Source organism: Meleagris gallopavo, chromosome 4 (assembly GCF_905368555.1).
Source record: "Meleagris gallopavo chromosome 4, MGAL_WU_HG_1.1, whole genome shotgun sequence".
In the NCBI taxonomy this organism is placed as follows: domain Eukaryota; kingdom Metazoa; phylum Chordata; class Aves; order Galliformes; family Phasianidae; genus Meleagris; species Meleagris gallopavo.
In genome coordinates, this window is record NC_139407.1 from 62,822,223 (window position 1) to 62,846,218 (window position 23,996).

The following is a 23,996-nucleotide window of genomic DNA, read 5'->3' on the forward strand; positions in this document are numbered from 1 at the left end:
TACTGCATCCTCAGCTGTTTCTACAGCTCCTATAGCTGTTGCAAAAACCCATGTCATCTTAGGAAGCATTCAGGTACTTGCTCAGACTGTAGTGGTGGAGAGAAAGATTCTGAAAAACTCCTCATGTAAAATATCTGTCAGCCTGGTGGTGCTACTGAAATGAAATGGTTTGTGATTTAGCTAAGATTTGTGAAAATACCAGGCTGAACTGACACCAAAATATTTTGATTCAAGGAGAAAACAATCCCAGTACTAAGATACAGTTAGTTTTGGACTACTTAAAATTGAGGGGGGGAAAGCGAGATTTTTCCTACAGATCAGATATGGAAAGTCACTTGTCACTGCAATTAATAATGCCAGTGAACAATGAAGTCCCTGAACAAATCTTTGGAGGCATGGATCTTCAGGCTGATAAAAGTTAGACTGAAAACACAGTATCTCATTTCCACTGAAATATTCTCCATTCAAGACTTTTGGCTCATCTCAGATAAACTGAAGCCAGCAAAAACACTTCAATCTTTTTCCATGAGTTTGAGGTCAGGATCTTTCTGAGGAAGATGCATAACAAACCTAGCACATGGAAGGCAACAGGCATGTTTCTGGCTCTGCAGAATATCTAGCTGGGTCTGGAAAGCAAGCAGAAGGGACAACGATTTCTGCAATGATTATACAACAATAGCTGACTGCGTATTCATTCTTTTCCATATTTAATAACATTGACCCCTTGTCCTTTCCCATGCCACTGCTTATTGTATTCAATTATTGGCTGAAATGCTACTGCAACATAAATAAGCAATCAATAAATAATGAGAACATCCCTTGTAAATGCCATAAACAGAAGTGCCAGACTTTTCACAGATTTTGGCTAGGTTTAACAGTTCCCTGTAGTCCTCTTCTGTGCCCTTCTGGGCTGCACAGTGCCAAAGGACTTCACGACTTTGTCTCAGCCTTTGCTAAAATGCTGGTGGGAAGTGCTGAGCCTGCCTGACTCCTCTTAATGACAAGGGTATGGCCAAAGGCACTCAGCAGGAGTGATCAAGAGATGCTCAGCCCCATGCAGGATTTGGCTGTGATATATTGCAGCTGTGTCATGATCAGAGGGATAAATCTGTTACCAAACTGTGGACACTGCGTTATCCTGATGGTATGAAAATCGAAAGAAGGGGAGATTATGCATGTCATGCCAAGCCATGCAGTGCCATGCTATCCCATGCCAAGCCATGCCATGGTATGCAATGCCATCCCATCCCATTCCACTTCATGCTGTGCAACACCAAATCATACCACACCATGCCATGCCATGCCACATACCACATCATACCATAGCACACCACATCATGTCAAGCCATACCATACAATTCATTCTCACTTACATTGATAGTTTGCATTTCTCCTGACTGCTTTGCACAGATTTTGGGGACAGTGGCAACAACTGTGCTTCCAGCATAATCTGGAGCATAATCAAACAACAGCAAGTTTTCCATCACCTGTCCTCTTCCCAAGGGCATGATGCCACTCCAACTTGGTGTCATGGCACCTTGTTCTGGAGCATCCAGCAAGCCTGTTCCCAAGTGCAGGCTGTATGCTCCCCCACCTTGCTTTCAGACATGCTGTTGCCTGGACAACATTTCTGCTCTCAGCAACAGCATTCACCCGCACACACGGACAAAAGTGACTGTGCCCCAGAGATCATCTTCCCTGGCTGTAACAGCAAAGGCCCAAAGTGCTAATTAAAAATAGATCAGAGCAGAGGGGAGCCAGCAGGTTTCAAGCCTCATCAGAAATGTCTGAAGCAAAGACTTTGGATGACATTGAGTGCTGACTAAGTGATCTAGTCCCCAGGACTTCCACTGAAATGAAAGCCACAGACTGTAGACTGACTGCTTGGGCTAATGAAGCTGAATCACTGTGAAACTGCTGTGAGATTAAAAATTCACTGCGAGGTGGGAAATGGAGGCACAGCAGGGCTCAGTGCAAGGGATGCCCTTACAGAGAGATGAAGTCGAGGGCTGCACAGAAGGCAAAATCCCACTGAGTGACAGCAAATGTCCGTAGAAACGTCGGATGTGGGGTGAATAAATCCTCAAGCTGGGTGGCAATGCTCGGTCCCTGCAGTGAGCCGAGGACAGACGTCAGCGGTGCTGAGCGCTGACACTGGCTGTGCGGTGCCACCAGGTGGCAGTGCCTCAAAGCAGTACTCGGGCAGTTGTTTATTTAACTAACTGGGGCAGTAATTGCTGTATCAGGAGAGGCAGAGGGCCACCCAGGCGCCACAGTGCTTGTGGCAAAAACACATATATCCCTACGTTCCAGACTTGGTGCCACCGTGCACCATGGGCAGCACTTCCCAGCCCGGATTTCCTACAGTCCAATTATGTTTCCAACTGAAGCAGTGATGGCAGGTGGTTAGGTAAGCCTGAGGCTGGGTTTTGATTTTCTCTCACTTTAGAGAACAAAAATCAATGCGGCAGGCTCCTTTCTGATTCTAGCTCACCTCGCTTACAGATCCTTAGTGCCACAGTGCAGCAGGAGGACATTTATTTGAAAACACATATTTCCTTTTTCAAAGAATCATAGAATCGTTTGAGTTGGAAGGGACACAAAGAACATCTAGTCCTACTCCCCTACAATGAACAGGGACACCTACAGCTTCATCAGGTGCTCAGAGCTCCATCCAGCTTGACCTCGGATGTCTCAGGGGCGGAACGTCCACCACCTCTCTGGTCAACCTGTGCCACTACCCTTACTGTAAAAACTTATTTCTTATATCCAACATATTGACAGGGCTGTATTCTATCCTTTCATCCACCAACTCGTACTGCTAGTGGAGGTTGCCAAGACCCAGGTGCAAGGCCATGCACTTGGTTTTATTGAACCTCATGAGGTTCATCTGGGCCCACTGCTCAGCTTGTCTAGGTCTCTCTGGATGGCATCCTGACCCTCCAACGTGGGCGGGGAATGGGAATCCCCACAGTGAGGGAAGAAAGATGCTCAGGGGAGGTACTGCTGTCCCTGCTGTTACTCCATGTGCTGCAGATTCCTTTTGTGGCTGAGGCAAAGCGCTTTGAGCTCCATCCACACTCAGACTTCTTGTTGATTATGGATATAGACTTAGAGGGCTTTGTGCTTCAGTTTTCTAACTGAAAGAAAAGAGAGAGAAAAGCAAAACACCTTGCACTCTGGATGCAGGAAAATGTTAACAGATAACACAGGGACAGTGCCATACAGACACCTGCAAAAGGCAACCCACAAGGCAGGTTTATCAGCAGGGGGCTGATTTGTTACCACCAGTGCTTTCATAACATCTACCTTGTGTAGAAGATGAATGCTTTGTTTTTTTTGTTTGTTTCTTTGTTTGTTTGTTTTATAGTGTCTGAATGACACCAACATCACACTTTTCTTACTGAAAAGACCAAATTTCACTCTCTAAAAGTTACTTGTCATGTCTGAATCATCTCTCATCACCAGTTCCCTATTTCTTTTGCAAAACAGCCAGCGAATGTTTTGGAGGGAACTGTGGGGAGCAACAATAAAAAGAATTTATCATATTTACACAGCAGAAGCAAACTACCTGTGTAAAAGCCACGCTGGATAGGAGGGTACCAAACAGTCATGTTATGTCCTATTGAAAACAGAACACTGGCACAGGTTGCCCAGAGAGGTGGTGGATGCCCCATCCCTGGGAACATTCAGAATCAGGCTGAAAAGGGCTCTGAGCCCATAACTGAGCTGTAGGTGTCCCTGTTCATTGCAGGGGAGTTGGACTATACGGCATTTAAGATTCAACAGAATCTATGAAATAACCCTTTCTCCTTCACCAGGGCTACCAAGAGTCATGCTCTTGCTTAAGTCTACTTCTTTCTTAGCAAACTGCAGAGTAAAACCAAAGCCCATTTTGCATTGAATTTTGCATTGAAAAGCAGCAGAGAAGGGGAAAGATCCTGAGACCAGAATGTGAAAATCCATCGTCCTTAACAACCTCAATCACCCATATATGCAGCTACACACAGAGCAGGAGGCAGGAAATCCAGCCCAGTGACATCCCACTCATGGGAATGAGAAGTCTCCTGGATATAAACAGGGAGCTGAGCATGAGCAATTGGCAGCATGCTGCAGAGTGATACAAGCCAAGTTGTTTAAGGAAATAAAACAGTGAGAAATGTTAAAGCCAACCATTGTCTCCTCCTGGAGAGCTGCCTGCTCTGCAGACACTCACTGCTCGTCTCAGCTTTCAAACAGAATCTAGATTTCCCCAGCCCTGGAAATGGTCCTATCTGAGTCTGTGTGACATGCAGCACAAATACAAAAACCTCCTTCTGTAGAGACACCTGGTTGGATTTCTTTTTTTTTTTTTTCTTTTTTTTTTTTTTTTTTTTTACGACAAAACATCCTTTTCTGCCTGGTCTAGAGGAACTTGGCCCATCACCTCAACATGACATTCTTTGAAGCATCATCATTGATTTCCAGGCCTACCATCAGCAAGTAGCCAGCAAGCTTCCAGTCCCCTTAAATATTTCCTAAGCACTCAGATCCCTGAGAAGAGATTTAAGAGGAAATTAGCATGCAGTAAAGCAACTTATTTGTGCTGTCACTGTCAGAGAAGTGGCTGTGGGCTTTTTCAGTAAAGCTGCAGGCCTCTGTGAGCATTTGGACATTTGTGCCTTGTTGTTTGTAACTGACACTGCACAAAATAATAAAAAATCAGTACACCTCCTCCCCATTTGGATGCTAAAGAGAGTTAGAGTCTCTATACATTGCTATTTTACCATTTCCTCATGGTAGTCTACACCTTGGGATCTCCTTCTGCTACAGTACACAGGGAATTTGCAGAGTGTTCCAAAACGTAACATATAGAACCAGTAAAACTGCTTGGTCTCCAACAGACACCCAGGTTAAAACCTGCTCAGTGCTTCCAGTCAGTCTCTACCCATCACTGCAGCATCTGCCCTTCAAGTTGGGCAGTCACTTTTCCCTTCACTTTCCTTGACTGGGTGATGTACCAGCAGCTCTCCATCCTTCCAGCCCTGCCTGTGAAACAGGATGGAGGATATCCCAAGGGTGCTCCTCCCAACTTTGGCACTGCCACAGTAAGATGCAAAGCTGCAGGACAAACCTTATCATAGAATCACAGAACCAGAGAGATTGGAAGGGACCTCACAGCCCCATCCTCTGCTGTGGGCTGGCTGCCTCCTACCAGATCAGGCTGCCCAGGGCCCTCCCCAGCCTGACCTTGGTGCACCTCCAGGGATGTGGCATCCACCCTTGTCCATGCATGTTCTACTCTCTCTATGGGGAAGGAAGAAAGGCTTTTAGTGTAGTCCCATGGTGTAGTGTAGCCTCACAGGACAAATAGGTGCTCTTCAGATAGATCATCAATGTGGAGAAAAGAAAGTGGATTTGGATGTTGTGGGAAGTCTTCAGACATATTCAAGCAGACAGACAGAAGTGAAGCAAATATTGACTGAATACTTGTGACACTGCCTTGGAAAAAGCCTTCTGTGGCTCAGCATGACACTCTACCAGGCCATGTTTTGCTCTGAGGTTTGTAGCACAGAGACATTGCCCCAGTAATGTCATTTCAGTCTAGGAATGTCTACAGAATGTATTTACAATTGAAAAAAATGGAGAAAATCACTGAGAGAAACCTCAGGCATGTTACTGTGGCAGGATGATAAAACACAGAATACATGAGAAAATAGCATTTTAAACAACTCTGACATTTCCACCTGAGCTTTCTAATGTCTGCACTGGTATAAGGCAGGGATCCCTGGCAAGTGCATCCTGCTCTGCAAGATTAACACAGGAGGGATGAAATTTTCCCAGGCTGTGAAGAGGCACTGCCCAAGTACGTTGGTTGGCCATCATTACAGGCTGTATCTGACAAGAAATGTGGGAACCTTGTCAAGGATCTTATCTTAGCATAGTAGAACTGTGCACTAACACTTGGGATTTATATTCTAATGTCCAGAGGAAAAAATATTGACCCCTTATGGCATGCTGAGAAGTGGGGCTATTAGAAGGTGAATACTGCAGCTTGACTTGAGGAAGGCAAATAGGGAAAGTGAATTCTTACATTCAGCTAGTCCCTCCCCATAGGTGATGTGACCAGGGAAAGCAGGACCAACCAACACAAGTTTTAAGTGTAACCTCCACTGCAAGACACTACAACAGCGAACAACCATAAAGTTTGTGCACCAACTGGTAACAGAAACAAACCTTCCTCAGGAAGTGCTTGTATAACTTGTTTTGCAAAATAGATATCTGTGTTTCTGTGCATGTTCGGGATTTGCAGTTCCACAGTTGGGCTGTGTTAAGCTTTAACTTGACTTCACAGCACATGGGCTGAGGAGGCAGATGGCTCCGAGAGGGAAGAGGATAGAGAATGCTGCCATCAGGAAGGAAAAATACATAGAAGTTCAGTTTACAAACAAGACAAACCAGCCCATGGGCTATACATCAAGATGAATTTAATGCGTCTTACTTCAAGAAGGCCCCAAGCATGGAAGAAAATGAAGCCTGACTGAGACTGATTTGAACACAATGAAAGAAATTTGGTGCATGATAACAGAGCTTCGTCAATACCGGTCTCTGTGAGATGCATTTTATTGCAGACATGCTAAACTAATTCTTGGCGTTGATAAGTGAGGGATGTTCACACTAGAAAGCTGATCCCAAAGCATCTTACATTTCTGGAGCTGTCTTAAGCTGGATAGATGGAACTACCACTGAAGCGAAGCAGCTGCTTTTTGTTAATGGGTTGGGTTCTGGGAAGAATAAGGCTCCATGCTTTAGGGAGCGAAATCATTTGTAAAAGTTCAGTGTCTATGGCATAATCAACATGGGAGTCAGAAATAAATTGTTTTTCGCATTCGCAATACCATCAGAAATTCACCCCAATGCTTCAACAGAAATTGTGTATTGTGGCACACCAGTAATTTCCACCTAAAATACTATCCTGGGCATTGAAAAGCAAGTCTTGCTGCAGTGCAGTACCCCGGAAAGAATTGAGTCAGACTACAGGACTCATATCTGAAACAACCTGAAACAAACCTGAACCAAAGTGCATGACAACAAGCACACATATCCCATCCCCTATCATGCACAGCCCCTGGAAAAAGTGAGCAGTACAGGAACTGATAGAGACTGCACTGAGAGCCATAGGTGCAGAGAAATTCAAGCACTGGGACAACATTTAGCAAAAGCCAGCTGGTTAGTCAACACTTAGGTATCTGCCAGCTGAGCTAGTCCTGCTCTATCAAACCTCCTGCATACTGATGAAGTCCCAATGGTGCACATAAAGACAACCCTGTTCAAGGCAGTTTAAGTGAATCCTGCCTTGGGTAAAAGCTAAGCCTAGTCGTGGGATTATTTTTGCTCAGGGAACCAGGGTGCATGAATTAGGCGACACAGAACGATGGGGAAGCCCATAGCATATCACAAGGAGATCTGATGCTGGGTGAGAATAGGCAGTAACTTGAACAGCATGATGCCAGTGGCTAAGTGATTCTACAGGCCATCATCATGATGGTTGTTACATACCTTGTTAAATGTGTTACAGTAAGAACCACCCAGGTTAAAGAACACTGTCTTCAGCTGGAACCAGAACTAGCTAGATTATGCAGTAACTCAGAGCTGTGAAGTGTTCTTCCTGTACTGAAAGACTGTGAGGACAGGTTGAGCTCAACATCACAAACTAATGAATTTCAAGGATAATTTACATAAATTGAAAACAAACTGTGGGAATGATATGCATGAGGATATATCAAGGTAAAAGTAATTACTAAGAATGTATAAAAAAAATGATAGGGCCTGAGCAAAACATTAGTGGTATGGAAAAAGAGAGTGCCGTAATGCCTAATAATTGAGAGAAAGGTGCTTTTCAGAGCAAAAGGGAAGATGCCACGTTTTAATTTTAGGAGAAAAAAAAAAAAAGCAGATAACACACTGACGTTTTTAGTTGAAGCTGAAGTACAGAGACAAGGAAGTTTTAGTTGTCACAGCTTCTCCTATGGCCCAGGAGAGTGCTAAAGTGGGCAAAAGGAAATGTATTCAATAGCATATGACATCATACAGAAAGCCTGAAAAAAAAAAAAGCAGTTCAGTTGGCAGGCTGGCACACGTTCTGTTATCAGCAATTGCGTGCGCAGCACTTCTTATACATGTATTTATATTAAGTACTTAACCTTTATTTCCCTCTTCCTTTTGGCTACTTCAGAAAACAGATAATGTCTCAAGCCACTAATTGAACTTGATTTTTTTTTCTTCCCCCCTCCCCAGATCCCAAGAAAATGAGTTACCTGCATGGTGAAAGAAAGAAACAAACAAACAAAAAAACAGATTAAGTTCATCCTCTCAGAAGGTGCAAAATAATCAAAAACAAAAAAAAGGAATGAGAGAAAATAAATTAAAAAACCCAGCAGCAGACATAACCCAGATACCAGTCACAGGGGAACAGGAACCTGTATCAACCCATGAGCACACCCGCTACAGCAAATAAAGCGGAGGAAATACCCAGCACCTCATAAACAACACTGAAAAAACCCAATGGCAGAAGAGTTGAGAAAAGTCATCCGGCAAGCAGAGATAGTAGATAGTTAGCAAAACCCCCTATTCAAAAGACAGGAAGAAGAGCAGCCCAGGTTCCTTGGGGAAAGAACAACCAAATCAGATTGAAAAATCACTAACTTCAAAGGAATAATAAAAACTACAAAATCCAAAACAATAATAACAAACAACTGAGATAAAAACATATTTAATAAAAAAGGAGGTAAAAGGCTGTACAGAGATGCCAAATTTTCTTACTACCCTTTTTGATGCTAAGACCATGAACCAACACACAACTACAGCTAACATTAAACAACTATCATTTCCCTGCTTCTTCTTCTTGCTCCCTGGCTGCGCACTTCCAGGCGCTGCTCCTTATTTCTTCTGCAGCAGCTCCTGAAATCAAAAAAGGTCACCATCAGACCTGAGCAGCACCAACTCCTCCACCTGCAGGCGCAACACCACATCTTTGGGAGCCACCTCAACCCACACAGTAGGGAGGTCACCCCAACCACAAAGAAGCAGCACCTCAACCTGCACCCTCTATCAGGCCAGGGAGGGGTCATTCCCACCAACTGGATGGCTAAAGCAGCCGGCTGCAGCACTGCAGCCACCCCAGACCTGATTGCAGGCGGGGCGGGCTGCTCCGGGGACAAGAGGGGCTGCTTGTGACACACGCCCCGAGTACAGGGCTGTCACGCCGCCAGCAAGACAGGCAGCCACGCAGGGGCGGGCCCAAGCCCTGGCTACAGAGCAGCCTCAGCCACAGAACTACCATGAGGCTCTGATCTGGTCTAAGAAGAAACAAACAAGAGGCAAGACAGAACACTTGCTGCACTTGTGGGACTAAGAGGGAACACCCCCTCCTTGCGGCATGCATCAAGTCCTCCATTCCCCCCTGGGAAGTCCAAGCTAAGCTGCAGCTGTCTTTAGGGAGATCTAAGGGGAAAGCTCAATCGCTCAGTCACTCCACAAACACCAGGAAAGGAAGGGGAACACACTCACACAGATGCGACTTTCCAGAAGGGAAGGACAGTGCAGCGCAGCCAATCCCTGGGAATAAACCCACACCTATGAGCAACAGACAAGCGCCTGTGTTTGTCCCCGGGCCGCACGGAGACCACGGACCTCAATGTGCCAAGGCGCCGAGTTCCCAGGTAAGGCCAAAGGCCAAGTGACGTGACACGCACCCTGAGTACAGGGCCATTGCACTGACAGGCCACCAGCAGGCAACAGCACTGAGAGGCTGGAGGAAGAGGGACAGGGAAAAAATGGCACTACCCTGCTTACAGGGTGGCCGTGGGGTCCAGCGAGCTCCATTTCTCACTCAGGTGCAGAGAGGCGGCTCCCGCCCTGCTTACAGGGGGCCACGCTCCCCAGGCAGCCAAAGGAGCAACAAGGCAAAAGGCCAACTACAGCAAAGACCCGAGCCCTGCTTACAGAGAGGTTGCCCAGCACACAGCCAGCCTGGTCACCCACAGTGCCGGCAACGCTCCATCACAGTACAACTACGCCCCGGGGACGGGGAAGATGCTTTTGCCCAGAACGCCTCTCCCTTTCCCCATGTGCAGTCTCCTGCTTCCTCTTCTTGCTCCCTCACCACGCAACTTCCAGGCGCTGCTCCTTCTTTCTTCTGCAGCAGCTCCTGAAATCAAAAAAGGTCATCATCAGACCTGAACAGCACCAACTCCTCCACCAGCCGGAATCCAGGATCCCAATGTCCCGAGGGAGCTCCACAGATGGCCATGCTGCCAAGGGAAGTGCTTTTGCCCAAAATGCCTTTCCTTTGCCTCTTAACACTTTATTTTTCTTACTGACTTAACTCCAACTAGAGATCAGCACCTGCAGTGTAGTAAGAAAGCTCTCTAACACAGTATTCAGATGTGCTATTTCTTTACTCTTCAGTATGAGTACCAGATTAGTTGATAAGGAAGATTCTACATTTACAGTTATGCAAAACATATGCTACACACTGACATATACATTTAACCTTTTTCAGTGTCTCAGGTATCTGCTTATATTCCTCTGTGCATGTTCAGTGGCATTTAGCATGTTGGAGTGCACACCTACTTACCCCCCCTTTTTTTTTTTAAAAAAAAAAAAGATCAGATTCATCACTGACAGTTTTGTCTCATTTTATTTTCCTTGTTTGGAAGACTTCCACTCTTTACTAGGCCATTGTCAGCTACCTTTTTGAAAAGAACTTACTTCGAACTGCAGGAACACTTTCTCATGGTTTTTGAGGTAGAACATAAAACTATTCCATTATGTCCACAGTGCAAAGTTATTGAGGAAGAACAGGACTGTTCACATATTGACAGTCATGTAGAAAGTTCTGTAACTGTTACTTATGAATTTGTTTTGCTGAAGTAATATCCCCGGTCTCCGCTCGACTCCCGTCCCATCTCCTCACAGCCTCACACCCCACTCTACGTCCGACCCCACTGCAGCCCGCTCGATTCCCGCCTCACCCCTTCACAGCCCGTCCCCAGTCCCACCGGTTCCTGTTCGACACCCGCCCCGTACCCTCACCTCAGCCCTCCGGTCCGCACTCGATGCCCATCCCTATCCTTGAGGACTGCCCTGCACCCTCTCCTCATCCTGCTTTCAGCCCAGATCAGGTTAATCATGCACAGATGTTTGGTTGTTGCTGAGCAATGGGTACATTCCCCATTAGAAGGCTCCATCACATCAAGCACATACCTAAGGCAAATGCAGAGATCACCTGTGAGGAGATCTCTGTCACAGTGCCGAACTCACAGTCTAATGCTCCATTTTCTCTGGCCTTCCTTTCTTGGCTTGCTGCTTTATTCAGAGTCTGACCAGCGTGGGTAAGGCATCTGGAAGAGCAGCTAGGTACAGCTGGTGTGATGCTTACAGGTTGAGGGGCTGGCAGTTTGGAGATGGCTCCTTTTGGAGCTGGCAGTTGAGATAGTTTTGAGCCCAGTTTTCATGGAATCATACAGTTGTTTGAGTTGGAAGGGACCAACTTCCCTGCAGTGAAAAGGGACAGCTGCATCCAGATCAGGGTGCTCAGAGCCCAGTGCAGCCTGACCTTGGATGTCTTCAGGGACGGGGCATCCACCAACTCTCTTGGAGACCTGTTCTATTTATCATAAAAAACCTGTTTTCTTATATCCAGCTGTCAATTTTGACTGTGCATCAGAAAATTTCTAACATTCACATTTTTTTACTCTAACATTTCTGTTCTCCCCATATCCTGAGGCTGGGGAGAATGTTTGCTTTATCACATGGTAAGGGAGTTAATGGTTTTGGTACACAATGATAGCCAGTACCCTTAGGCACACATTCATAAAACATGTCATGGACATCACTATAGTGCCATACAAGGCTACTTAAACGAGAGGGGCTGTTTGTTGGTAAATCCAACTCTCATTTGTGCCCATAAAGCACAGGAATCCTGCAGGGAAGTCTCAACAGAAATTACCAGTAGATAAAAGAAGGCCTTGCTACAGAATTCACTGCAGTTTAACAAGCATGAGTAAATGAATATTTTAGTGTAACACAAAATCCAACTAATATATAGGAGAGAGGCCTTGGGCAGGAAATAGCTGAACAACATAAGGGCTTGTGCAACATCTGCCCTACACTGCACAACCCCATGGCTGCACAGGGAGGTCTTTCTGATCTTGTTAGATGGATACAACAGGAAAATTCAGCCCAGAACACTTTCTGTTTGTATGTCAGTGTAAACTGTGGAAAAAAGGAACAAAAACTGTGGAAAAAAAAGAAGAAAAGCAAAAGAAGCACAGCCAAGAAGTTAGAGAGAGGGGGTGTCTCTATAGAACTATGAGTCATGAGAAGGCACTATAAATATGTGCCATTAATATTCTGGAGCAGGCAGGATTGTGCAGGACTCTAGTGCTAATTGCAGAAGCTGATGTTGAGTCCTGAATGTCCCTTGCTGAATGCTGTTCTAGGCAGGCGGCAACTGTTCTACAGTGGGTTTTGCATATGAGATGTTTTTGTATTACTATTGAAACATCTTGGCTATCAGCTGAAATCAGGTGTCCATCTCCTGCAAGCTGCTGCCTATGATAGGATAGCTTTGAGCCCAAATTGCTTTCAGGTGAAAGAGGGCAGGCTTTAGAAAAACACAATGTGAGTTTTGTTCTGTTGATTAGAAATTGGGGCACACGGGGATTACAAGTATTCCCAAACTATGGAAGATGAGTTGGCTTATGATGAGCCTCAAAGGTATCTATGAGCCCTCAGTGAGGAACATCAGCTTGTATTCCCCAGTAAGCCGTGATGGTTTGAAGGCAAAGAGAACATTTTTGTTTCCTAATAATTGCTACAGAGAGAATGTTAGTTTTGATCTCTCTCTGTGTTAGTCTTATGCAAGATCTTGACTTCAGCTCTAATTTTTCTTTGAATAGAATTTGTGAGGCTGCAGGCTGACCCAAAAGCCCTCAGCAAGCAGAAGAAAAATGCTACTGCCAACAGCTCAGTGATCACCTATGGCAGCCCAGCAGTGTACTGAGCAGCAGGAGCATCTGAGTGCCAGCTTGGGAGCCCGCTGCTGCCCATCTCCACTACCTAATTGGCAGAAAACTCTGTAATTGCTGCATGTCAATGGCACCAAGAGTTCAATGCAGAAATCAAACGGGGGCAAATTAAATGACTGTACGTGGCAGGTACACGCTTCTAGCAAGAGAGACATAGGCTGCGCACCTCTCAGCAAATGTGCTATAAAGCACATTCCTAACACATGCATAACTGCCAGAATGTAAATGTAATGACCTCAGAAAATACTGATGAGCAAGGAGTGTGGCATGAATTAAACACCTTGTGGTGTCATGGCATGGGCGGGGAAACATTCGCTTTCTTGTGTGAAGAATTTATGAGATATATCTTGACCTTTAAGATCAGGCATAAATTCCTCACTGCTTAAAAGAGGGAAGTACGCTTCTAGCTCTGCTGTTTTCCCATTTGGAGGGACCAGGAGGTAGCACTGGGAGTGAAAAACAAAAGGAAAAGGCCTGAGAATTTTTGTAAACAAACAAAAGGAAAGGCAACATTGGAGTTACTTTCACACTGATACCTCTCTGCATTGGTTCATCACAGCACTGTTTTACCCCAGCCAAGCTGCTGTTTTGGGATTGGCCTTTCCTTGCTCTTCACTCGGTTATCCCATTGAATGAGAAGAGCTATCATCTACCATTTATGGTCAGTGTGCCTCAGCAATGTCCAGGACTGGTCTACTAATTCAGCTCCAAACTCTGCAAGTACAATAGCAGCCTACACAAAGCTAAGAGCTAAGACTCCTGTTCAGGCCTTCTGACAGCTGTCAGGCAGTGACTACAGCATGTTAACTCCACAGCCTTTTCCTAACTAACCATACGAAAACCTTCAGAGGCACCTCTCAGTGAAGTGCACAAGGCACATCCAAGGTTTATCCCTTTTGATTCACATAAACCCCTCTCTACGGCGTTTTGACTTGGCTCTCACACATTTCCTCTGCTGCGTCATCTTGTTTGGACTTCACTGCAGACTTACAGAAGAGCAGCCAAAACATGAGTGACTTCAAAGCAGTAGTGCCAGTCTGCCCTATAAATAATGCAGGGAGATCTTTTGTAGTGGTGAATTTTGCTTCTGAGTCGTAAACAGTGTTATCTTTCCAATTTCTGCCTTCTGCTGCAGCCTTCCTGTAACCCTCTAGAATTAAAGTTATGCAAACAGCAGATTTGAAGCATATTTTTTTTCTAGGAGCTCAGCTACCCACCAAATGGTTCATACTACTCACTGCTTCACAGAAGAGCAGTTCTGCTTTTGAGGTAACAGCTGTGGAGCTGCTGCTGAAAGACATCAGTAGAGAAGAGGCCTTGAACTGTAACAGTACTGCAGTGCTTAGAGAGAAAGGATCCATTTTTCCACTTTGCTTATGAAAACAACAACAACAACAACAACAAAACAGTCTTTAAATGCTAGCAAATCAGGAGTAGAAATTCTAAGATCAAATCAGACATTTTCCTATAAGGCAAAACCCAATTACCTCTGATTAGTGACTTACAGAGAGGTGCTGAACCAATACAGTAGGATGCAAATAATTGCCTGAGATACATAAGTGTGCAAACCTCTTCTGTAAAACAAACACAAAAGTGTAAGACTTGTAAATTTAAGAACTATTGTCCCATTAAACTTTTTGCTTTACTTGCAGAGACAGAGAGCCTGCTGAAAAATCATTCTAGTTAGCAATACAATGATTACTCTGGGAATTCAAGTGTGGGGTTGAATACTGCACTTCCATGCCTGAAAGGTCCCCAGAGTGGAAAGAATACACAGCTCATTATAAGGTCTGAATTGAGGCTCAGTGCCTTTATAATGGTACCAAGAGTGCTAATGGCCCTGAAGCAGACAGTGAGTGCCTGAGAAAGAACCTATGCCTTCTGCACAACAGCATAACAGATAGTAAAAGCAAGGGTGATAATAGGTTAAAAATAATGCCATGCAAACCTCCATCAGCTGAGTGATATTTATATAGGTGACTGCCAGATCCAGAAGCACCCAGAGGAGTACTTTCTTCAACCAACTTGGTTTTGCAGGCTCTCAGGCTGAACACAGAGGAAAGGCAGCACACTTGGTTTCTCAGAATGCCAGAGAGATTACTTGACCAAAGGGATTCACTTTTTGCTCTTACCACCCTCTGTTCTGCCTTGAGAGGCAGATTGCTGGCCACCCTTGCTGTAGAGAAACTGAGAAACTGTAACAGCCCAACATTCCTGACTAAATAAGCACCATATTTCCCAATACGTAAGGTGTACTAGGACAGAAGGTGCAGCTTCCCTCTACCATTAACAGGAACATCTTACTTTCCTAAAACCATAGAAGCTGGTTTCTCCTTCTCTTTCTCAGGTTGTTGCAAAGCAGCATCACAGGGTAGAAGTGCTCTGAATGGTAGATCTCATCCTTCTCCTTCCTTCTGCTTTGCTGAGGGACAGCGTTGGCCATGGAAGTGGCAGGTTGGGGAGCATTGGCTGCTGGTGGTCTCTCCTTTCTTTTCCACTTCCGTATCTCCAGTTTCCTGTGTCCCAAGCTGGCACCATACACTGTGCAGCATATAACCCAGTTTAGCTGAAGACACTAAGAACCTGCAGTTGCATGTACAAGTAATGGGGCTGATAAATTATGACTGCTTCATGTCCTGAAGGTCTAGGCTTCACTAATCTCATTGCTGACATTCTGTTTACATGGTACTTCACCTCCTGAACACTGGGTTCTTCCCACCTTTCCCAGGAACAGTTTGGCACCAGGGTACAATTGCTTGCAGCACTTTCCTCTGCACTTTTTATACCTTCTCAACCACAATAGATCATTAAGAGGTTTGTTACTTGCATCATTAATTAGTATTATTTAGGCAGAAGTCAATAGTGTCAACTTGAAAAATCACGTTCCTAGATGAAAGTATAAGTTGTTGGTTGCAGAAAAGTTTTCATGTTCTTGACACACTTGTCAGTACACTGCGCAAACCTCTGTTACTTCCTTGCTACTTCCCTTCGTGCTCTCCAGCTCAGTCCTTACCACCACTGTTAGACTCTTCCTAGGAAGTAATGTCAAAAACTAATACAAACTGATTATTAGAATTGTGGAAAATTATATTTAAGAAAAGCTTCCATTTCTAATGGCATGAATTTTCATTATCACATATAGCTGTGCTTTCCTTGGGCATTTTCTAGCAGTGACTCTTTTAGCCACAAAAGAAAAAAGCTCCGAAATACCATGATTGAAAGTGTGCTAAACCTTACTGACAAGGAAATATCAAGGCTTTGGAGGACTGTGGAACAGAAGCCTATGGAGAAAGAGATACATTATGTATAAGAATACATTACAGAGTATAGCCAAAGGGAGAAGTAAGTAGACCTGAACAAGTGTGACAAAGAAGAGGCTTCTGGACTGGATGCTTACATCCTGTTGAAATCTGATGCAGAGAACTGATCAAGAGGCTGAAGTCAATGAAAGACAACTCACAGGTTTTACACAGCAATGAGCCTCTTTAAATCAGCTGGATGGATGGAAAGCGACAGGCTGGGGAAAAGATGTGGCTGCTTGCTTTCTGTTAGGAATTAGTAGGAATTGGGTTTTTAAATTCCCCGAGGGACTTAGGAAGAAGTGAAATGTAACTTTACTGTCATAAAAACTCACTGTTTTTTTTCACAGGTTACTGTGAAACTGCATGAAGTTAACATATGCATGGAAATGAAGCAATCGTTAGCAAATAGGAAATTTCAGCCTGGACTGCTGCATGTACATGGCAGGCAGATTTAGAAGGTACAGGAAAGACTTGGAGGTTCAAATCTAGTCCAGACCTTGACAAAAGCAAATAAGCAAACAAACAAAAATTTCAAAACAAAAATAAAACACTAGCCAGAGTGAGGCAACTGGATTTGTATGGACACTGTCAAAAGACTTTCTCATACAGTTCAAATTCTCTAGTGATCTTAGTAGTGCTTTGGTTTGGGGCAGTCACACGTGCCTTTGGAGAGAAGCTCCTCCTGTTTCAGACACCTAGTTCCACTAAGGAGTTTACTCACCATTATCTTAAAAGTAAGGTGTTGTTTCATATTTAGAACAGTTTAATCCAGGCATATCCAACCTGTGTCCCACTGCCCACATGTGGCCAGACACAGGCTGGCCTGCACTCACACCCTGCCATCATAGGTACATTTGTGAACAATTATTGGCAAGCATGAAACACAGGAAGAGTAAAATTTCATCAAAAATCTCTGGTGAGCACCTTGAGAACTCACTAAGATTTGCCACCTCTGCCATTGAACCAGACTGACGCATTAGCTTCAAAAAAAAAAAAGGTAAAACATCCCACTACTTTTTTGTTTTTGTTGCTGTCTTTTTAATATGTTTTAATAAGAGGCATTAAAAAATGAAATGTTTTGCTATTTACATACATGAACCATATTATATATCTTATGAGGGCTGCTCTGAAAGTAATGTCTCCTATTTTATGATGTTGGCCCAGGACATCAGAGGCAGATGTTGGTGGGACAGCAGTAAGAGTTGAACATTCTATTAAATGTTGCTGTAAAACAGATGGCAGCAGAGGGGCAGTCTGACAAAATGTTGTCTAGAAATGAATGGAACAATGGTTTGTCACTGAATTCCTTCAAAGGGAAAAAATGGCACCCACTGACCTTCACTGACACTTGCTGAAAATTGGTGACACTTGCTGAAAATTGATGGAGACCAAAGAGTGGATGTGAGCACAGTGAGGCAGTGGGTGGTGTGTTCCAGCAGTGGTGATGGCAACAGTTAATCCACAGATTGTTATGAGTGCAGCATGCAGGCTCTTGTTTATTGCTGGTGAAAATGCATAACTAATGATGGTGACTGTGTCAAAAAAAAAAAAAAAAAAAGTTTTGTTATCTGAGAATTTGCTCTATTCAGTACTGTTACTCTGTTCTTTGTATTGGTCATATTTTCCATGGAAGTAATTAGGAGTCATTACTTTCAGAGCAACCTCTGTTGATGTGGCCTAAGGCAATTCCTCTTCACTCAATGTGACCCAGGCAAGCCAAGAGGTTGGACTCCCCTGGTTCAGTCCATCCCAGAAGACCACTCCCTGCATCCCAATCAGGTGACTGCCTGGCTGTGCTTTCCATACTCTGTATGAAACAAATGATTTAAGTTCTGGCAAAGTCACACTTTGCCACCATTTTAACCTGCAATAAAAGAGAGAGTAATTGTTTTCCAAGAGGACTGATATGCTTAACACAACTTAAATTTCACTGTAATCTACTTGAGTCCTTTCTTCCCTGCCTCTTCACACTTACTCAGAGTCTGCTGGGGTTCCCAGCTCATCACACAGGAGAACTGAGCTCCCCTTTATGATCTGTTGATTCTTGCTCTTTGGACATTCCCAGGAGAGAGAAGTTGTTCTGTGACTTTAGCTGGCCTAACTCTGCAGCTCAGTGACAGTGTGAAATTAAGTGCCCCATGGCACTTTTTTTAAGTTGGAAAAAGCTGCTGGAAGCCACATTCAAATCTGCTTTCCTGTTGTTGTTAGTGCCCGTACTGCACAGTCCCAAACAATTGCTCTTGAGATGCTGTTTGCAAAAATAGTGTTTGGATAGTTTCCACCTGGAGCAGATCTTTTTTTCTGCAGTTTCAACCACATGGAGATATAATGGACGCAACTGTCATGGCTTGAATAATGGCACCATCAAATAGAGAGCAAAACTCACTGACTGATGAATCCCAAAGAGCACTGAGCCCTTTAGATCCAATTCTGCAGAGCTGTTAAACATGGATGTACGTTGTTTTAAGCAAGCTGCTATTACAGCATCTTGCAAGATTTATTGTTAATACACCGAAGTCACAAATTGATTGCTAGTATGGGCAAAACTGAAACAATCATTACAGAAATTGTATCTAGAGGTATTATATCTGAAGCACTGTATCTTGGCTCACTGTTCCATTCAGTTTACTTGGCAATCTCCCTGCTGCTGTACCCGTTCATCAATATCCCATGGACAGCTATCCTGTTTTGTTTTTCAAGCAAAACTTGTTAAAACATCTCAAAATTCAATGGATTGTAAGATCACAGCTAGGCCCATTGAGCTCCACTGCTACACCCCCAGGAAATATTTGATAAGCCATCTGGTATGTGCAAAAGTAGTATTTGCTTTTCTTTGTCAAGCACAACAAAATACAATTAAACCTATCTCTTCAAGTCTATCTCAAAACGTAATGAATGTCTGGATGTAGGAGCAAACTCTTCTGATTCACCAGATCAAATCCACCACTAGCTGAGCTCTGAGAAAGTCAGTAGAGTTCTGTGACTACAGACTGCAGGGATCTCTGCAGTAGAACTTTTCATGCTTGATATACTTTAACAACCTATCTCAGCTATCTTTACCAGCTTTTCACATTTAAAAAAAAATCTGCAGTATTTGGTGCTGTAATCAGAGGATAGATTGATTTAAAGTTTGAAAACTGATACTAAATTAACAGAACAAAATAGATGCATTTATTTTAACTTGTTCTTTTTATAAAAGTCCTATGATTTCTCCCACGGTGTTTGTGCTTTTGGACTCCTTGATTTGACAGTAACCTGACAGGTTTCTGTGAATGACAGGCTGTTAACATGGTGGTTCCCATATGATTTAATCACTGTCGTGCTAACGAGATAATATAGCATCAAACTGCATTTATGTCTGTTCATGCCTTGAAAAACAAAATTACGTTAGCATCATGCTGGGATCATCCCAAATTGTGCAATATGGCCATCTCAAGATGAAACGTAGCATAGAGCAGTTAATGTCAAATGCTACGAGGATGGGGCTCTATTAAAGACTGCTGGAAGCCAGCTCACAGCAGGGGAATGCCCTTCCTAAGGAGTCAAGCCCAGGTACCTTTAGCAAAAAAGCAACTTTGGAGCCCCATTCCCACAGGATGTGAAGCCTGCCTTCCTCTCATTAACACACTGGTGCTGGCTCATAGACAACAGAGATAGGCACCACTGTTCAGGTCTTAAGGTCTTAAGGTACGTACAACCCCTCAAACTTCTGTTCCAACTTTATGCTTGCTTTATGAAGGCCAGGTCCTCAGCATGGTGACTGCAGACCTATCTGTCTTCTACCCTGAGATTCTGCCTAAAAGTGGCCATTTTGTCCGCTGCCTTGCATGGGCTGTTCTAGGGCCTGCAAAATGGGACCCTGTCAAGGGCATATAGAGTGGCACCCTGGGTAGTCAGGTCATGAGTTGTGAAGTTTCCTCCTCTTTCATGTTTGTAGTACTGTACTCACAGATTAGACAGGTCTGCTTATTAGCACACTGTACTGACAGTCTGGCCCTGCAGATGACATTTTCTTTGAACTACCAAACTCTTCATGGATCCACCTGGCCTCTAAAGGCCTTCTGGATTCCCATCCCCTGCTTCTAATTAATTACAGTGAGATTTGAATCATAAGAACTGCAATAGCTGTCTTTCAAAAGAGCTGTTTGCTGGGTGGATGACCAGATGGGCCCTTAGAAGAGAAAGCTGAGCACGTGCGTCTGCAGCCTGCACGCAGTTTGGGTTTCGGGGAATGACAGCCTGTTTTAATAGATAGGCATTCTGACACGCATGAGCCCTCATCTTCCTCCTAGGACAAGAAGCTGTAAGATGGGATAAAAATGACTCTGCAAGCTACAGAGGTATCAGTACCTACTTCAGAAACAGCAGCACCTACTCCAGTTACGGCCCTCTGCTCTCCATCTTTAATATACAGCCAGACCACTCCATACCAGACAGTGTGCCAAGCTTTTCCCTGGTCAGGATTAAAGGCTATCAGATTCCTCAAGTGAGGAGCTGGCAGCCCATCTTCCCAGGCACTGTGTGCAGCTTTGTCAGTGGAGTTCTTCTCAGATGAGCCACTCAGTCACCCAGGCAGAAGCTGCTGGATGCTTTCTCCAGTTTGGCAGTGATTGAGTAGTGTATGCAGGTGCTTGTCAGCCATGCCTGGAAAGCCTCACAACAGCTTATCCCAGACTCCAAACATGATAATAAAATGCCTGCTAATGTATGGAAGGTATCTGGTGGCCTTTCATGTATAAATGTCAGTTCTAAATGGAAACTCACCTTGAGGAGGCAATACAAAACCTTTCTCTTGTGCCAGCTACAATGAAAATTTTAAATGGACAAAGTATAAATCAGACCTCAAGTCAAAGAGAAAGCAACAAGAAGCATTTTTTCCCAAGTTTACTGTGTTTATCTTCCCAGCCAGTCTGATTTTTTTCTCAAGCGTTGCATGTTTGCGCTTGTTCTTAGAGAGCTGGCCAAGGTCTAATACCCATTAAATCCATTGAGTCTTCATTTACTCCCAAGTCCAGATCCTCTCAACAACTGTTTAAATATGACTAATTTAAACTTATCGCAATAAAATTGTTTCAGCTATATAACTGTATGTATGGGAAAAGCTAATTATTTGCAATGAAGAATGTGTTAAATTTTGCGACTGTTCTTGTTGATGTTGGGTGTTTTTTTGTTTGTTTGTTTGTTTGTTTTGCATAGTGATGAAATATTCTGGAGAATCACAATTATTCAATGCATTATTGGGCATCAAGTACTTGCTCCATTGCAGGCAACGTACAGCAGTCTTGTTACAAAAGCTTATGTTGAGACTCATACTGAATCTGGTCTCTGAATGGGTCAGAGCTCAAAAATGCCTGGTTTCTAAATTCTTTGGACTACACCACACACAACTGCTCCTTTATGTAAGCTTTATGTGTTTTAGTCTGCTATACATTTGACACCCACATACACCTGAGTCGCAAGACACAGACATAGTTTCTCAAGCAACTTAAAAAAAAGAATTAAATATTGGAAAAGATAGGCTTGTCAGAATCTGACTAATATGGATTTACAAACAATGTATAGATCCATTGTTTCTTTTTTTTATCAATATGGAATGAGATCTGATATAACAAGAGCCTGTCACCCTGACTCCATCTATAATGTATGGAATACTACAGGCAAGCTGTTGTATCAAGAGCTAGGAAGAAACACCCATTCTCGGTAACCACTGCTGCCGATAGCATCTATCTTTTGTACTTTCATGCTTTGCAGATGATGGAATACTTTCTGCACAAACACTAGACTTCTATTTGTTATTTCACATCACCAATTTGTTATTTCACACTGTCAGTTCTTAAACAACAGATAACACTTCATCTTGAAGCCAGCTCTTGATCTGCTTGAGAAACACAATAATGTAGGATCCAAATTCTTTAACACTGAGCCTGCTTATGTAGGGACAGGGCACAGGAGCTCTGCTTTCCCAGAAAAATCTTTTACAAAACAGCAAGGGGATTGTATGAAATCCAAACAGCAGTTACATCAGAATAAATACACTGAGTAAACATAGCACTGTCAGTGTGAAATAGGCCTGAGTCACCTTTTGTGCTTTCCAGTGAGTTCGTGAAGAATCCCATGTGGGAGTGCAAGTGAAGAATTTGGGCTACAGTGTTGAGAGAACAGCTCTGAAAATGATTTCAGAATAAATAGAAACATATGGAGTTCAAAGAAAGCATTCACACAAGCCAGACTGAACAAAACCCCACACTTTAGCAGGGACATTTCTATTAAGAGCTGCTGCATGGAAAACATCATAATGGATGTAGTGAACTGGAGCTTTAATAATGGATATTAACAAACATCATTGTTTTGGGTAATTCTTTTCTATATACTAGGAACAATGCTGTGCTTACACACAGAGAAGGAAGCTGCTTGGTTTCCCTCAGTATAAAGCTCCATCACAAATGGCTGTGCTGTACCCGATCCTTATCTTTTTGCCTTTCCTTTCCAACACCTTTGAGCTCAGCAGCCAACTAGGCCTGCATATTTCAGGGATCCAATTATCTCCCTTTTGCCACCACCTCAGAGGTGGAGCAGGTGAGACAGGTCTGAAGTACTTGGGCTCTGAATGGACTGTGGGTACAGGGACCCCAGAAGGAAGAGCTTGGTTCCTTGTCTTTCTGCTTTGTACAGGTACCTCCTGTCCTACATGTGCTAAAAGTTTATTAGGTGCTTCAGACTCTCCAGGAACAATGAGAATGATTAAGTGGTTTTCTCACAGACTCTTTATCTTTCTCATTCCTACTCTCTGGAGTTAAGGGAAGAAAGTTCATATCTTCCGTTTTTGTCAGGGTATATACGTAGATACCATAAGCATGTAAGTTTGTTCACATTGGGTTTGACCAAAGATCTTTCTAGTGGAGCAAAAGTGACAGTAAATATATTTTACATATACGTGTATACGTTTGTAATTGTTATTATTTTTCCAACTCCAGTTAACATTTGCCGCCAATATCATTATTTACATGACCACTGCCTTTCTCCTTGACTAGTAAAAGCACTTACAAATTCACTTCCCTTAATTTTCAGACTGCCAAGTACCAATTTGTAAAAGATGTGAACAATGTTATATTTTCTGTGGGAAAAGGCACAGCACTAAACCTCCCTGACACTTGCTATGTTCTGAGCAGCTTCAGCTGAGCACAGGGGTTACTTACAACCGCTTCCTCCATCTGCATTACATTGTACAGGTCTCAAAAGCAGGTTCTGGAAAGCTTGGAAAATTCAAATGACGTTCTTATGAAGAGTGGCTGAGGGAACAGGGATTGCATAGTCTGGAGAAGAGGAGGCTCAGGGGAGACTTTATCACTCTCTACATCTCCCTGAAAGGAGGTCTCCAAGTGGAGGCCGATGACGAGTGGAGTTCCACAGAGATTGGCACTGGGACTGGCGTTATTTGACATTCTTATAGGACAGTGGGATCGAGTGCACCCTCAGCAAGTTTGCAGATGACACCAAGCTGAGAGGTGCAGTTGACACGCTAGAGTGCAGGGGATGTTCAGAGGGACCCAGACAGACCCAGAGGTGGGCCCATGCCAACCTCATGAAGTTCAACAAGGCCAAGTGCAAGGTCCTGCACGAG

General features: G+C 43.8%; 1 protein-coding gene across 3 annotated transcripts in view; it reads right to left on the reverse strand.

Moving 5' to 3' along the window:
• Positions 1-8,736: 8,736 nt before the first annotated feature.
• Positions 8,737-23,996, reverse strand: part of LOC104910854 (NELL2-interacting cell ontogeny regulator 1) — a 35,743-nt gene continuing 20,483 nt past the window's right edge. The window contains exons 4-5 of one of the 3 annotated variants that reach the window (XR_014883243.1): positions 10,145-10,189; positions 8,737-8,940 (exon numbers count right to left, since the gene is read on the reverse strand). The gene's annotated coding sequence lies outside the window, so the exon portion shown is untranslated. Of the gene's footprint in view, positions 10,190-23,996 lie in introns of all 3 variants that reach the window. The other 2 variants (XR_014883242.1, XR_014883241.1) reach the window with 2 other exon arrangements.